Source organism: Hemiscyllium ocellatum, chromosome 12 (genome assembly GCF_020745735.1).
Source record: "Hemiscyllium ocellatum isolate sHemOce1 chromosome 12, sHemOce1.pat.X.cur, whole genome shotgun sequence".
NCBI lineage: Eukaryota > Metazoa > Chordata > Chondrichthyes > Orectolobiformes > Hemiscylliidae > Hemiscyllium > Hemiscyllium ocellatum.
Genome location: NC_083412.1, coordinates 33,866,680 through 33,881,508, shown reverse-complemented (window position 1 = coordinate 33,881,508; position 14,829 = coordinate 33,866,680).

Here is a 14,829-nt window from a genome sequence, read left to right as displayed (position 1 = left end):
AATACGGATATTTGAATTTGGAAGAATTCTGAAATATGAAAAGTCTAAAGGACTTTAACAAGTTAATTTTTATAAAACTGAGATATCTAAGAATAAATAAAGAACATGCAATAAATGTTAATGCCTGGGAATCAAATTGAAATGTTTGACTTCAGTTTTAAGAGTATTTCAGTGAACAGTAAAGGTTCTCCCAGATCTATGAAGGAGGTAGAATGTAAAAATAAGGTGTTTCAGATAGAAGATGGAAACAGTAAATATGTTTTGTTTTAATAACTTGGAATAATTTATCAGGGTGTAATTGGTTTGGAATATATTGATTTGGGATTTATATAAATTATAGTGAAAGGAAAACGTAGATGAGAATAGTTTATATGAGCTAGAACAATATGGATTAGAACAATTAAAAGTTTGGGAACTAGAACAGGAATAGTAAAAAATATTCTTGAGTTTGGACACAGTTTAAGAAAAGGAGAATGGTAACATCAGTTCTGTCTATTTGATGTGGCCTAAATGTCATTTTTCAAGAATTAGCAACAATCTCATGAGATAATGTTATTGAGTGAAATCATCTGTAGATAACCAATACCATCACAGGTAAAAAGTGACCATCTACATCTTCAGAATGCTTCAATGAAGGGTTTTTTTTGTATTCTTCTGCTAAATAAGTCTGCAATAAATGGGACCAGAGTCTGGCCCAAACACAAAGATTTCATTAATGACATCTAACAAAGTGTTACTATGGAACCACAAGAAGGGTCACAACCAGTTCTCTCTCTCTCTGTCTGGTCCCCCTGATATACTCCTGTAGGTCCCAACCAATGAGGCAGGTGACCCATTTAATGGGCAAAGGGAGGTCAAGCTTTTGCCTTGTGCCCCTTTCTCTTCTACTTTGGTTCCTTTCAGAAAATGTATGAAAAATAAGAGAAAATTGGAAGAAACGTTCATTCGAGAATCACAGATAAATGGGAGTCACGGAAATTCCATGGCAATCTAATGATATAAAGCTCTAATTTTAGGAAATTATTCTCTGTCATCCACCTCCGAAAAGCTGTCAATCACCTTTCTGCACAGGAGGAATATTTTACAGATCTATGCTAAAAACAGAGATAACAACAGAGCCCTTCAAGATGCTATATGGTAAGCTGGGCTCTTGATATTCAAACAACCCTTTCAGTGCTTTTTATGTAGAAATGCAGAAGTACATTATCCCAGAGAGTGAAGGGCATGTACAGTATAAAGACAAACATTCCTTCCAGTAGTGAAAGAATTCCACAGCCTTTGTTCCAGGACTTGGTTGCCATGTCACTACCAATTTAAGATTTAATGCTAATACGAATTAGTGAAGGTGACTATATGGACTATATAGTATCTGAAAATGTTCTGAGTCTAGCCCTCTAAATCCATACATTCTATATTGATTTATTTAAGTTTGCTTGATTTGATCAAAACTATTTTAATGAGCATACAATTGAGATGCATTATCAACAACAAATATTTGATGCACAGCTTTGATCATGTGAAATGTATAAAGTCAAGAATAGAATCACACACATTGATTGCACTCTGCCAAGTTCCTTAGAGGCTATTTCAGTCCAGCTTGTAGCATATTGCAGAGTCTTGTTGAGTAGACTGGATAGTTAGCCTGATAGTAATGGCCCCAGAAAATCGAGTGTATGATCAAAATTTGCTCCAGAAATTAGTTGTTGTTCAGAGAGCTTACAGAATATTAGAGAATGTAGTATATTATTAATTTGGAATGTGATAAGTGGTGCAGGTAACAGGCTTGAAGGGAAAGAGGTGACCTTGGACCTATGTTTGTCAAAGTTCTCAACCACTGGGGCTTTCCTTGTGCGATTCCCAGATCTATTGCATTAATTCTTAAGGATTAATTGCTATGATTCGTTAACGCTGTTAACATGATTTCATGTGACCACCAGAATAAGGTGATGTGAACTAGATGAATCTTCTTCCTCCAGTAATTCATATTGTTAAAGCTTTTCATCTTGCATTTATCAAGACAGAGACAGGAATGTCAAAGTTATAAAGTAGCAACATTTTACACTGTAAGAGAAAAAAAAGGTGCTGATTTATTGGCAAGTCAACTTCAATTAGAGAATGCACCATCAAACTATTGTACCTGACACTTTTGTCGAATCTCAAAAAGAGACACTGTCTAGACAAAATCCTTTTTTCTGCAGAAGACAGCTCCCAGTGAATGAATACATATAGCTTCTAGCAAGTGAGCTGGATTGTGGGTCCAGCTAATCATCTTAAATTGATTGCCGGTGTAATTCTTAGCATGCTTATTTTGCAAGTGCAGAATCACATCTAACTAAGCCATGATGTCTGAGTTGTGCAAGCTTCTGACAACCGAATCCACTAGCCATTGGGATCTATGGCCTCCATACCTGGTGTTACAGAGACAGAAATTCATATCCCACATTTCTCACTGTGTGATAGGCAAAACATCATTTTGTCCCGACAACAGCACTATGTTAGTCGAAATACAACTTTGTGTTGCTATTGCATAGCAGTAGTGTGAAATGGCTAACTTCACCTGTTGTTCAAAACTATCAGGGTTGTTTGCTCCAGCAATGGCAAGCTTAGGCTCATTTATGGGTATCCGCAATACACACTAACCTGATTGGGACAAGCAGATGGTAAATCATATCAAACAGCTGATTAGTTGCCCTTTTACAGGCCTGAAGTGGCAGCAGAGCTATAAGGCCATCTCTGGACTTTCCTACCATGAATTAATCAGCTCAGAGGTATGTTGGTGAGATCCTAACCGCCACATTAAATCCTGCTTTTCAAGAGGCTGGAGTAGTTTTAAAGCCACACCAGAATATTACCACTGTGCCAAGCTGACACCATAAAATACTAATAAAAAAAAATGACATTCAACACCATCATAATATTGAGTCACAAAACGTAATCCTATGGAATGCTTTGCTATTTCAGATGTATCACAGGTAGATATTGTATCTGTCTGGAAATATTTAATACATTAGCTGTTATAGAACATTAATAGCACAGGCCTATTCCATCTCAGTTCCAATCTCACCAGCAGGTCCCACTCTGTAACAAAGCCTGTGTGCTAGATCTGTGATTTGTATGCATTTTACACAGATACTGAAATAAAATGTTTTTCCAAACCACACTAGCTGCAAACAGCCCTCGAACCAGTGCAAACTAACTTATCAAATTTCATGTCATCTTGTATACATCTTATACTAAGAGAGAATCTAGCCAGCTTCACTTACCATTCAATGGCATTAACATAATTGAATCCTGCACGGTCAACATCCTGTGGATTATCACTGGCCATAAACTAAACCGGACTAACCATATAAATACTGTAACTACAAGAGGAGGTCAGAGGTTAAGAGTAACTCACCTCCTACTGCCCAAAATCCTTCCATCTCAACAACGCACAAGTTGGGAATATGATGGCATATTCTAGACAGCCTGGTGGCTCAGCGGTTAGCAATGCAGCCTCACAGCACCAGGCACCCGGGTTCGATTCCAGCCTTGGGTGACTGTCTGTGTAGAGTCTGCACATTCTCCCAGTGTCTGTGTAGTTTTCCTCCGGGAGCTCCGGTTTCCTCCCACAATCCAAAGATGTGCAGGTTAGGTGAATTGGCCATGCTAAATTGTCCATAGTGTTCAAGGATGTGTAGGCTAGGTGCATAGGTCAGGGATAAATGTAGAGTCATAGGGTATAGGTCTGGATGGGTTACTCTTCAGAGGGTTGGTGTAGGCTTGTTGAGCCGAAGGGTCTGTTTCTACATTGTAGGGGTTCTACTCTCCATTTGGCTGGACAAGTACAGCTCCAAAAACAGTCAAGATGCTTGATACCATTCAGGACAGAGCAACCAGTTTGATTGGCATCCAATCCACCACATGAACTACAGTGGTTCAAGGAGACTGTTCACCATCACAATCTCAAGGGAACCAATAGTTGGCTATAAACGCTGGCCCATTTACTGATGATTACAGAATATTTATGAAAATATTTATGTTTCTGAATGAGTGGGCCAAGACTCCACTGATATTGAGCCTCAGGTTTCATATTCATCTCTATAATCATCAGCACCAGGTGTTACCTCAGGACACGATCCATGGAAGTTGGCATCCAACTTCTGCCAACTCATTATAACAATCATGGCACCCCTCTGATCCAATGGCATGAAATTTAGGAACTGTATACTTGCATTGAAGACTGCATCGGCAACTTACATTGCAATTGTGGCTTGACAAGGGGTTAGTGTGAACTCAGTTGGGAAGATCTCATTTGAATTAAAGCTGCTAGGTGTTCTCTAGGAAGAAGGAGGAACTACCTGGGAATGGAGACATGGTAGATATCGATAGAGATGCTGGAATGGTTGAAGGCCCATGTCATGATGGAGCAGTAGTCATGACGAGGGAGCCAGTGGATATGGTAAATGGAGTGGGTAGATCCCATGGCTGGTTGGGTCCTTTGGTTTAAATGTTGAGCATTACTGCAAACACTTACACCAACTTCAAACAGATGAAGTCCTTTGCCAGCATTCACAAAGGGCTGAAAACATGTTTCAAGTGCAGAATTTGGAGCTTGCCAGTACCAATATGGCAGGAGTATACACTGGTTCACAATGAGCCATACAGGCAGCATCCTGTTAGCATATAAGAGTGGGCATGCAACTATGCAATTTCTAGGCTATTAGTTTCAGCAAACACTACCCTCATTCCTTCTGTAATTCAATGATAGGATCACAAAACAGCTAATGTCTCTCTCCCCATTAATCAACCAACAAACGGGCAGGCCAGAATCTTATAAGGCTATGAGTAATATGGCCTATGGGCAGAATTGTGGGAGGACTTCAGCAAAGCCTATTTGATGTTGGGATCCTCTCATTCCACCATATATGGATTTGCAAAGTGACAAGGCCAAATTTTTGCCAGGCAGCAGAGCACTTGCTAATTGACAGGCCATGAGCTCATTAATATCACAATTTGCATCTTTAATATTCAGCCTCCCAGTTTACCCAATGTGTCAAACAACATACACATTGAGAAAACTCATTATGGACATCAGAGCACAGCTTTACCCTGGCTGTAACCAATATTCATATTCATACCTCTGTATTCATCAGCACCTGCCAAACAGTATCTTAGGAAGCAATACCTGTGTGCCAACCACCTGCCTCTATTATCTGTGAAGCTGCCAATGTATTATGATAATCATGGCACCCCCTCTGATCTGCTGGTAGGCAATTTAGGCACCGTATACTTGCATTGAAACTACATCAGCAACTAGTATTGAAGAACATTGTGCATGGGCATTCAGATCATGGATTGGACTGGGCAACATTCAGGGCTGCTTACTTTCTCTCTTAGTGCTTTCACCACCTTGTGCCTACCTGTATACTTACGGCATCCATATTCTGTCTTGCCATACCTGTTTGTGCAGCCACAGAACCAGGCCTTGTTGTTCAGCTGTCCACAGTCTAGGGGGTGCACATCTTCTGGTATGGCAATGGACTATGCCCATCTCACACCTGCACCACGTACCAGCAGCTTATGAGGCAAATACTCTGCAGCAAGCAGGCAGCTACATCTCAGAGTTATGGGGAGTGGACCTCCATGGAGGCATCCTTCAGTTACGGGGGCACAGTGCAGTAAGTCAGGACAGCCTCAGAGATCAGTCTAGAGGATAGGGTACAGTCAGTCAGCCAGTCAGGGTGGCCCTGGTGAGGAATACTGCATACATTTTCAGTCTGTGAGTGGGGTCACGGTTCTCCCAGTGTCTCAATAGCAGTTTGCCCAGGGTTTAGCATGATCTCAGTTTGGGGAGATCAACAGCCAACAGATAGAGTTTGGTCATGTCCTGTCTGGGGTGTTCAAGTCAAGTCGTTCAGTGGGAGTGAGCCATGGCCAGTCCATTGGGTTTGTTCAGACAATGCAAGGAGAAAGGGTGATGAGGGCTGGAGGTGCGGGGTGGGGGGAGGGGGGGTGCGGTGTTGTGGTGGGTGGGAAGGATCTGCTGACGTGGGAAGGAGAGTCAGGAACCTACTTGTGGAGTTTGGGGGCTGCAGATTGGAGGTAAGAAGAGATCACAATTGTGAAGAGAGGAACTGTATTTGAAAGTGGGACTCCAGCCAAGTGCGAAGAGTGTCATCCACAGTTAGGATCAGCTTGGCTATATGAGGGGGTACATTTCACCACCAGAGGTGGCATGGTCACTCCATATGGAAGAGCCTGGGTGGGAGAGGTGAGTTAATTTAAACAGGCTGGGTGGGGACCTGGGGTGGTGGGAAGAGCATGGAGTTCACGGGAACAGTGATCAGGAAGACGATCTGGATGGAAGGGGGCTCATTCACACATCCAGAAGATAGAGGCTGTGAAGTGAACGTAGCCCGAGAGGAGGAGGAGCCTGGTGGCAAGTGGGTGCTGTAACAGAGACTGACTGAGCGTGAGGTTACAGAGAGAGAAATGTTGCACTTAAACTGGTGGATCAGAGATGGTCACTGACCTCCTTGAAGCACTGCTGGCTGTTCCCTCCAGACGTGGAGACAGTGCTGCCCCAATAGGTGACCTCAAGCTCGACCTCCTCTGGAGAGACCACACACCTCCTTTGCACATTATTTCTTTTTATTTTTAGGATAAACGTTTCCTCATGGCTCTTTGAAAGTCTAACCAATGGATGCCATCACTTGTCTTGGGAGAGTTTCACCCTGAGAACTTATCTATCCATGTTTGTGGCGTCAGTATCTCCTTTCACCTTTGGTCAATAAATTGTCATTTCATCACTGAGTTGGCTTCCTAGGTACCTCTTCTACTCTTGCACACTCGGGCGGCATGGTGGCACAGTGGTTAGCACTGTTGCCTCACAGCGCCTGAGACCTGGGTTCAATTCCCGACTCAGGCGACAGACTGTGTGGAGTTTGCATTTTCTCCCCGAGTCTGCGTGGGTTTCCTCCGGGTGCTCCGGTTTCCTCCCACAGTCCAAAGATGTGCGGGTCAGGTGAATTGGCCATGCTAAATTGCCCGTAGTGTTAGGTAAGGGGTAAATGTAGGTGTATGGGTGGGTTGCGCTTCGGCGGGTCGGTGTGGACTTGTTGGGCCGAAGGGCTTGTTTCCACACTGTAAGTAATCTAATCTAATCTAAAGAAATGTCCTCACACATCACCCATCAACCAGCAAGTTTATGTTCTTATCTTTGAATAGCACCTCCACCTCTTATGAAAACAACCACTGACTCACCATAAGCAAAACCATTGCACGTTGGTTAGTAATAATTAGAACTAAACTAAAAAGAGCTGTTTGATGTGGCTGACTTACTTTATATAATTGTAATATTAGATTGCGTGACAAGTATCTCTGCTTCCTCAGTGACGCTGATGTGCATTTAACCTTTGAATGCAGCCAAGGACAAATATAGTAGTTGTTTAAACATTGCCATCAGATGCTACTTTTTAAATTAAAGAAGCTCTGAGTCAGAGGGCAAATCAAAAACATGTCTGTAAATATTTCACTATAAACAAACCGTTACATTTTAATATCACTAGATTGTACCTAGGTTTAGGAACAGGCATGAACTAAACTTGGCATTTTTGTTCAAAAATCTGACTTCTAAGGGAGGCTTTGAATTGCGTAAATCCTCATTAATAAGGCACACGCGTGAATTACAGCATCCTGCTTTGACAACGCAGGAGCAGGAGAAGTGAATGTTAAGTTTTTGTTCGGTAAGTCACTGAGCTGTTTAGATGCTTTTTATTAATATATTTCAATTTGTATTGGCTCCTGTCCTGCAAGTCACTGCTAAACGTATCAGTACATTTTCTTTTAAAGAAGGCAATGGTTTATGGCTGACACAAACAATCTATTGTTGGTAATGAAGTTGGCTATTCGTCCATCTTGTGCAAACTGAGTATGTGCAGTACAATTACAGATAGACAGATTAGGAGAGGACAGGTAAGTAATCAAAGACAATGTTTGGATTGACATTCTCACACCTTTATTCAGATAATCACGGTTTCTAGTTCCACTCCAGAAGTTTCAGCATATAATGGGATTCTTCAGTGCTAGATTGAAGAACTGTCATTTTCGCAAGGAATTAAAGGATATGGTGAGAGTCTGGGTAAGTGGCATTGAAATGCCTATCAGCCATGATTGAATGGCAGAGTGAACTCGATGGGCTGAATGGCCTTACTTCCACTCTTAATTCTTATGGTCTTAATAAAGGCAGGAGCACTCTCCCTGTGGCCTGACCACAATTTAGACCTTAGCTTAGTCACAATCTAACACCGACAATCTGCTTGTCTATTTCATGATGGCGGATCTGGTGATGTGCACGTCTGTTCTTACCTTAAAGCAATGACTACACTTGGAAAGAATTTCATTAGCTGTGAAATACTTTGGAATAACCTTGGGTTGCACAAGGTGCGATAAAACTGCAAGACTTGCTCTTTTAATTTGCAAGGCAATAACGTGCTGATTGTCATCAAAGTGGACACATTAGCAGATGGTAAAGATGACCATCAATGTGACAGTGAAATGTAAAGCAGATTGCAAGTATTGAAGCTGCAGAAAAAAGCAGATTTTAAAATGGCTGTGTTTCTGGGCAATGCCACTGTTGGATGGAATGTTGCAAACTGGAAGTGTGAAAGGTGAGACTCATACCTGACTAAATACAACATGTCAATTGCACTAACAAGTAATCATGCCATAACAATCCCTTACATTAAGCTTTAAACTGGTTGTAATATCAGGGAAAACACAATTGTAAATTTTTTGTAGATTGGCACTTCTGATGACTGCTAAATAGCCTGAACTCTATACAGGTGCAATTTAGTGCTGTCCGATAATTAATCAGCTTTCTTTTCATTGAAACCAAGAAAATTACAGACTGATAATAATCATTGCTGTATTTTCCTGGTAATTTTAAAGTTGAAAATTGTGCTGCTGTGACATTATGGGTGTAACTGTGCATGCATGGATGGATCACATCAGCCATTTTGTTTGTGTTGGAAATGTATGCTTCAATTTTAAATGAGAACTAGGCAATTTGTGCGAACTCATGACTTTGTGATTGATTTACAATGCTAATGGCTTGATTCTCAATTCTAATTTCACGTAGTATCCAAATGAGCCCAGTTACCTAAGGAGCTTTTCTTTATTGAGTAAGACCCGTCAAATGTAGGGAATCACCAAGGCTGGAAACAGCAGGATTACCGATATTAATTGATGGCGAGATTTATATTTGAAATTCTGAACATGCAGAAAGAAAGAAATAAAAGGAAGTAAGGAGTTCCACAGGCTTGAGGCCTTGGGAAAGCATGAGTTTGATTGGGAGACAGTACAATCAAGTTTTCATTAATGAAAGCAGAATACTGGAAACTGCTATCAAACAGAAATTGTTTGAAATAATCAAGAGGCCAGGCAGAATCTGAAAAGTGAGAAACAAAGCTAACATTTCTAAAGAACAGTCATATTCAACTCAAAACATTAATTGTGTTTTATCATGTGTCCTTTCAGCCTACTCCTATCCAACAAAACAGTAGCAGCTTTTCTAACCTATTCTCATAACTGATAAATCTTACCTCAGCCATGTTTCTTGGATCCAAATGTAAATCCCTAACATTCCCATTTCCCCGTTTTATCACCCTTTTAATATTGATATGACTTTAGCAGACTTTGTGATGTCGTATTCTGTTAGCTGATGAACTATTTTCATAACCTCCGAGTGCTTCTCATACGTGCTTTCTCACCTCCCTCTGCACTTCTGTAAATAGTGTGGTTCTACTTTGTACTTAATGCCTAATACTTGCCTTAAGTACACATTTTCTTCTTTAACTTAATTTTTGTCTCATTTGCCATCCAGGGAGCTCTGGATTGTTTGTTGTTCCTTTCCCTTTTGAGGGAATAAATCTCAATCATCTTGTATTTGCAGGTACCTGTCGTTCAGTTACTGTTTCTCCTGCCAACCTTGCTCTGTTCCTGACCCTTTAAATCTGCTGTCCACCCACTTCAATAACCTTACTCTGAATTGGTCAATTTCAATTTCCACTGTCAATTTAATCATACAGCAATCACTATGGCTGAAATGGACCCACCCCCGACACCTACTCTACTTGATCTTAACTCCCAAGAACAAGCTTCCTGTTCAACAAGGGAGGAAGCATACTGTTATAGGGAATTCTTCTGACCACAACCTAGAAATACTAACCACTTGCTGCCCCTTACCCTGTCTATATACGGCAATTAAAGTCCCCTATTATAACTGCTCAATGACTTTTACACCTGTCTATATATCTATTAAGAGCAAAGTAGACTAGTTGCTTCATACTTGGATAGAAACATCGAAAGATAGACAATAGGAGCAGTTGGTTCCTTCTGTTTGTACAACCATGCAGCATAACCATGGTGATCCTTTCTCTTTATATCAAACTCCCACTTCCTACCCTTGATACCGTGAGTCTCTAGAAATCTGTCAATTACTTTCTTAAGTACATTAAGCGACTCGGCTTCCACTGTCGTGTGCCATAGGGAATTCCACGGATACATGATCTAGAGTGAAGATATTTCTCCTCACCTCAATCTGAAATGAATCGTGGCATATCCTGAGACTGTGGCCCTTTGTTCCAGTCCACCGGGCCAGGGATATCTTCTCTGCACCCAGTCCATCCAGCCCTCTTCGATTGTTCCAATGAGATCCCCTCACATTCTTCTAAATTCCAGTGAACCTGGCACAGTCGATCTTTTCTCTCCGCACACAACAAACCCAACATCCCAGAAATCAAGCTGTGAACTCTCTTTGTACTCCTTCCACGACAGGCATACTTTTTCTTAGGTAAAGAGACCAAAACTACATGCAATGCTGCAGGTGTGAACCTAACATCACCCTTGACAACTGCAGTCCATCACTCCTTTACTCAAACCTACTTGCAGTTAAAGCTGACATACCATTTATCATCCTGATTGCTTGGTGTACCTGCATGCACTGATGTACAAGGACACCCACGTCCTTTCTACCATTCCCAAGTTATTGCCAGTTAATTAATAAGCTGCTCTTCGATTTTTCCTATTGAAGTTGATATCTTCACACGTAATGTACATTACACTGCACCGGCCAAGCATTTGCCCACTCATGCAACATATCTAAATCACATCTTTACATCCTCCTCACCACCCCAAGTCCCCCAGTTTTGTGTTATCAGCAGATTTGGAAACGTTACATTTGATGTCCTCATCCAACTCATTGATATCTATTGAGTTTAGCTGGGTCCCAAGCGCTGATCTCTCTGACAGCCTATTCATCACTATTTCACTGCCAAAAAGATCCATTCATTCCTACTTTGTTTTCTATTCACTAATCCATTCTCAATTGATTCCAGTGTCTTAGCACTAATCCCACGTGCTTTGATATTTATGTGAGATTTTATCAAAAGCTTTCAGACAATCCACGTGTTCTTCCTCTTGTTATGTTCTCAAAAATCTCCAGTAGGTTCATCAAACACAAAATGAAGTGTGAGATAACTGATAGCAAGCAGCCCAGGTTTTGAGGGCAGTGATTAAGAGGAGACATTTCCTTTTCAGACGAGTGACCATGATATTGACCTTCTGTCTCATCAAGGTGATTGCACAGAATGAAATCTTTCAAATTTCAAATCATTTTCAAATTTGTAGGTCTCAACACCATTAAAAGCAACCATCATATTTTAAAGACTCTATCTGCACTTAGAGGAAATGGATGCTGAGTGCTAAGAAGCAATTGGATGCACATATGTTTGTTTTATCGGATGGTTTAACTTAAAATGAAAGCCTCCTGTTTTACAAGAGTGGGGATGGGGGGCAATAAGATGTCATGTTCAATTATTTGACTGTATCTGTCTGTTGACTGCTCATCCCGTTCTGTTAGTCCAGCGTCTGATACGAAAACCTAGCAGAAACATAGCAGGCACTATGTGAAATATTATAATAAAGCTCCTGTTCATGTAAAAATCTGGTGAGATTAATTTCTGCATATCACCAAGGCTTAAAACACAATATTGTTTATTCAATAATGGTCAATATTAAGATTAAAAGCAGGTACTACCAATTGGAACATGCAGATGAGATCTATAAATGAAACTGCGCATGAATACATATTAACAAAGTCAGAATGTTGTCAAGACAGTTTTCCAGCACATCCACCAATACCATCCTTTTGTATGACTGATCTTCATACAACGAGCATCTCCGGATTGTTAGGGACTAATATGCATGCAAAGCTTAGTTCAAAAGCAAAAGTCGGAAAATACTTTCAATAAATTAGAAGCAACAAAAACAGGAATTGCTGGAAAAGTTCAGTGAGTCTGACAGCATCTGCAGAGTGAAATCAGTGTAAGATTTCAGGTCCAGTGACCCTTCCTCAGATTGAAGCTCCTCATTCATACTGTTTGCCTCAGTTATGTGGCAATCACATGATCAAAGCTCTTTTTATGAAACGCTGTGAAGGGCTGTGGGAAGTGGGAGAAATCTGGAGATGTATGTCTACACCCTCTGTAACTAGCACATCAGAAGAAATTATAGGATGAGGGAGAAGTGGGATATGAGAAGGATGAGAAGACATGAGAAAGCCCTCATTTTTAATGGTTTTTCATCCACTATTAAAGTCATCCATGACTTCTATCATGGTTACTCCATTAATGGTGAGTACATATGGGTCAGGGCATGTTGGAACAGCTATTGGTAGCTGCTACATTAATATGTGCAATTACCAGCAATATACTAATAGCTTGATGGTTTCATCAATGATATCAAATTATGTCAGTTCAGGAACTGGAACCTGAATGAAAGATTTAGTCAAGTTCAGTTCTACCATGTACAGCCTCTACTTACTTTACACTATTGTGGTTCCCAGTCCTCATCTTTCTAAGCTTCCCAGAATCTATTCATGTTATTAATATACCTGCCTCCAGTTACACATCACCTTCATCTTTATGAGAGAGATAAGTGTGTCAGTGAATGCGAGGCAAGAAATGTTGGTGGGCTTGTACTGCAGGTAACTTCTCACAATGTTGTGCCCTTTGGTTAAGTATGCAGCCATTTAGCAGAGCACTTAGCATTGGATGCATGGCACAATCATTTAGGTAAGCAGACAACTGTCATCTATATGAATATATTGGGCTGAATTTTACCAAACGCTGGCTAAGTGTCAATTCTGGGGAGTTTCATGTAGGTTCCCTTTGTTAACTCTAGTAAGTGCCATCTGTCTAAGGCCAAAAGATTCCACCCAATAGAGCTGGCTCCTTCCACCCCATTGACACTTCATTGTAAATATGTTCTTAAAATTGTCTATATATAAATATATATTTACACTTTTCAGCATCAGCTGTGTGAATGACTGTCATTTTAGCTGCAGCTACAATGAATGAATGGGGAAAAGCTAGCTATCTTTAGTACCATGTGATGTCTGAATGATAGCTATTCTTTCCATTGTGTCCATACTAACATGGCACTGTGTCAGCATTGAACGACGGCAGCATTGAATGTTTAGAAGTTTTCCATCTATCTGGAACCATTACAAAACCATATGAACTGCAAAAAAAACCCAAAGCATTAAGTGGCACTTGCATTGGAATTAGACAGGGAATGCCGACGTCAGCAGCATCAAAGAATTAGCAGTCAGTGAAAGATAATTAAGACATAGAATTAATCTTCAGTTGGAGAGGCAAGGATTAATCAAGGATAGTCAACAAGCCTTTGTAATGGAGCGATCATTTCAGATGGTTTGATTGAATTTTCAAGGAGGTGATTCAATGTGTGGGTGAGGGTAGAACAGTGGATATTGTCCACATGGTCTGATGTAAAGCTTTTGATGAGATCTTGCATATGAAACTGGTCAAGATAATAAGAGCCTATGGGGTCCGGAGCAATTTAGCAAATTGGGCCCAAAACTAACTTAGTAGCAGGAGGCAAAGGGTAATAATGGAAGGTTGTTTTGCAACTAGAAGACTATGTCCAGTGGCATATTTCAGGATTTAGTACCGGGTCACTTGTTGTTGTGTACATTAATGATCTTAAACATTAATGCAGCAGGTTCTTTCAGTAAGTTTGCAGATGACACAAAAATTGGTGGTGTAGTCAATAGAAAGGAAGAAAGCCTTAGACCACAGGATGATATAAATAGACTGGTCAGATGGGAAGAACAATGGAAAATGGAACTTAATCCTGAAAATTATTAGGCAATACATTTTGGGAGGACTAACTAAGTAAGAGAGTACACAGTGAATACAGAGTACTGGGTAATACAGAGGATCAGAGGGACCTTGGTGTGGATGTCCATAGATCCTTGAAGATTACAGGATGGGTAGATAAGGTAGTTAAAAAGGCAAATGGGATGAATACTTTTATTAAAGCATTGAATGCAAGAGCAAGGAGATTATGATGGAGCTACATATAATGTTAGTTAGGACACAGTGGAAATACTGTGTGCAATTCTGACACCACACTATAGGTAGGATGTGGTTGCAATAGAGAGTGTGCAGAGGAGATTCACATGGATGTTGCCTAGACTGGAATAATTCCACTGTTAAGAGAGACTAGATAGCCTGGAATTGTTTGTCTTACAGCAGAGAAGGCTGAGCAGGGACCTGATGGAAGTATATAAAATCCTGAGGGGCATCAATTAGGTAGATAGAAAGAAACTGCTCCCCTTAGTAGACAAATCAATAATTAAGAAGGATAGGTTGAAGGCAATGGGAATGAGATTTAGATGGGATTTGTGGAAGATTTTTCTCATTGAGGGAGTAGTGGGTATCTGAAAGGGTGGCAGAAGCAAGAGCCATCAAAATATTTAAGAAG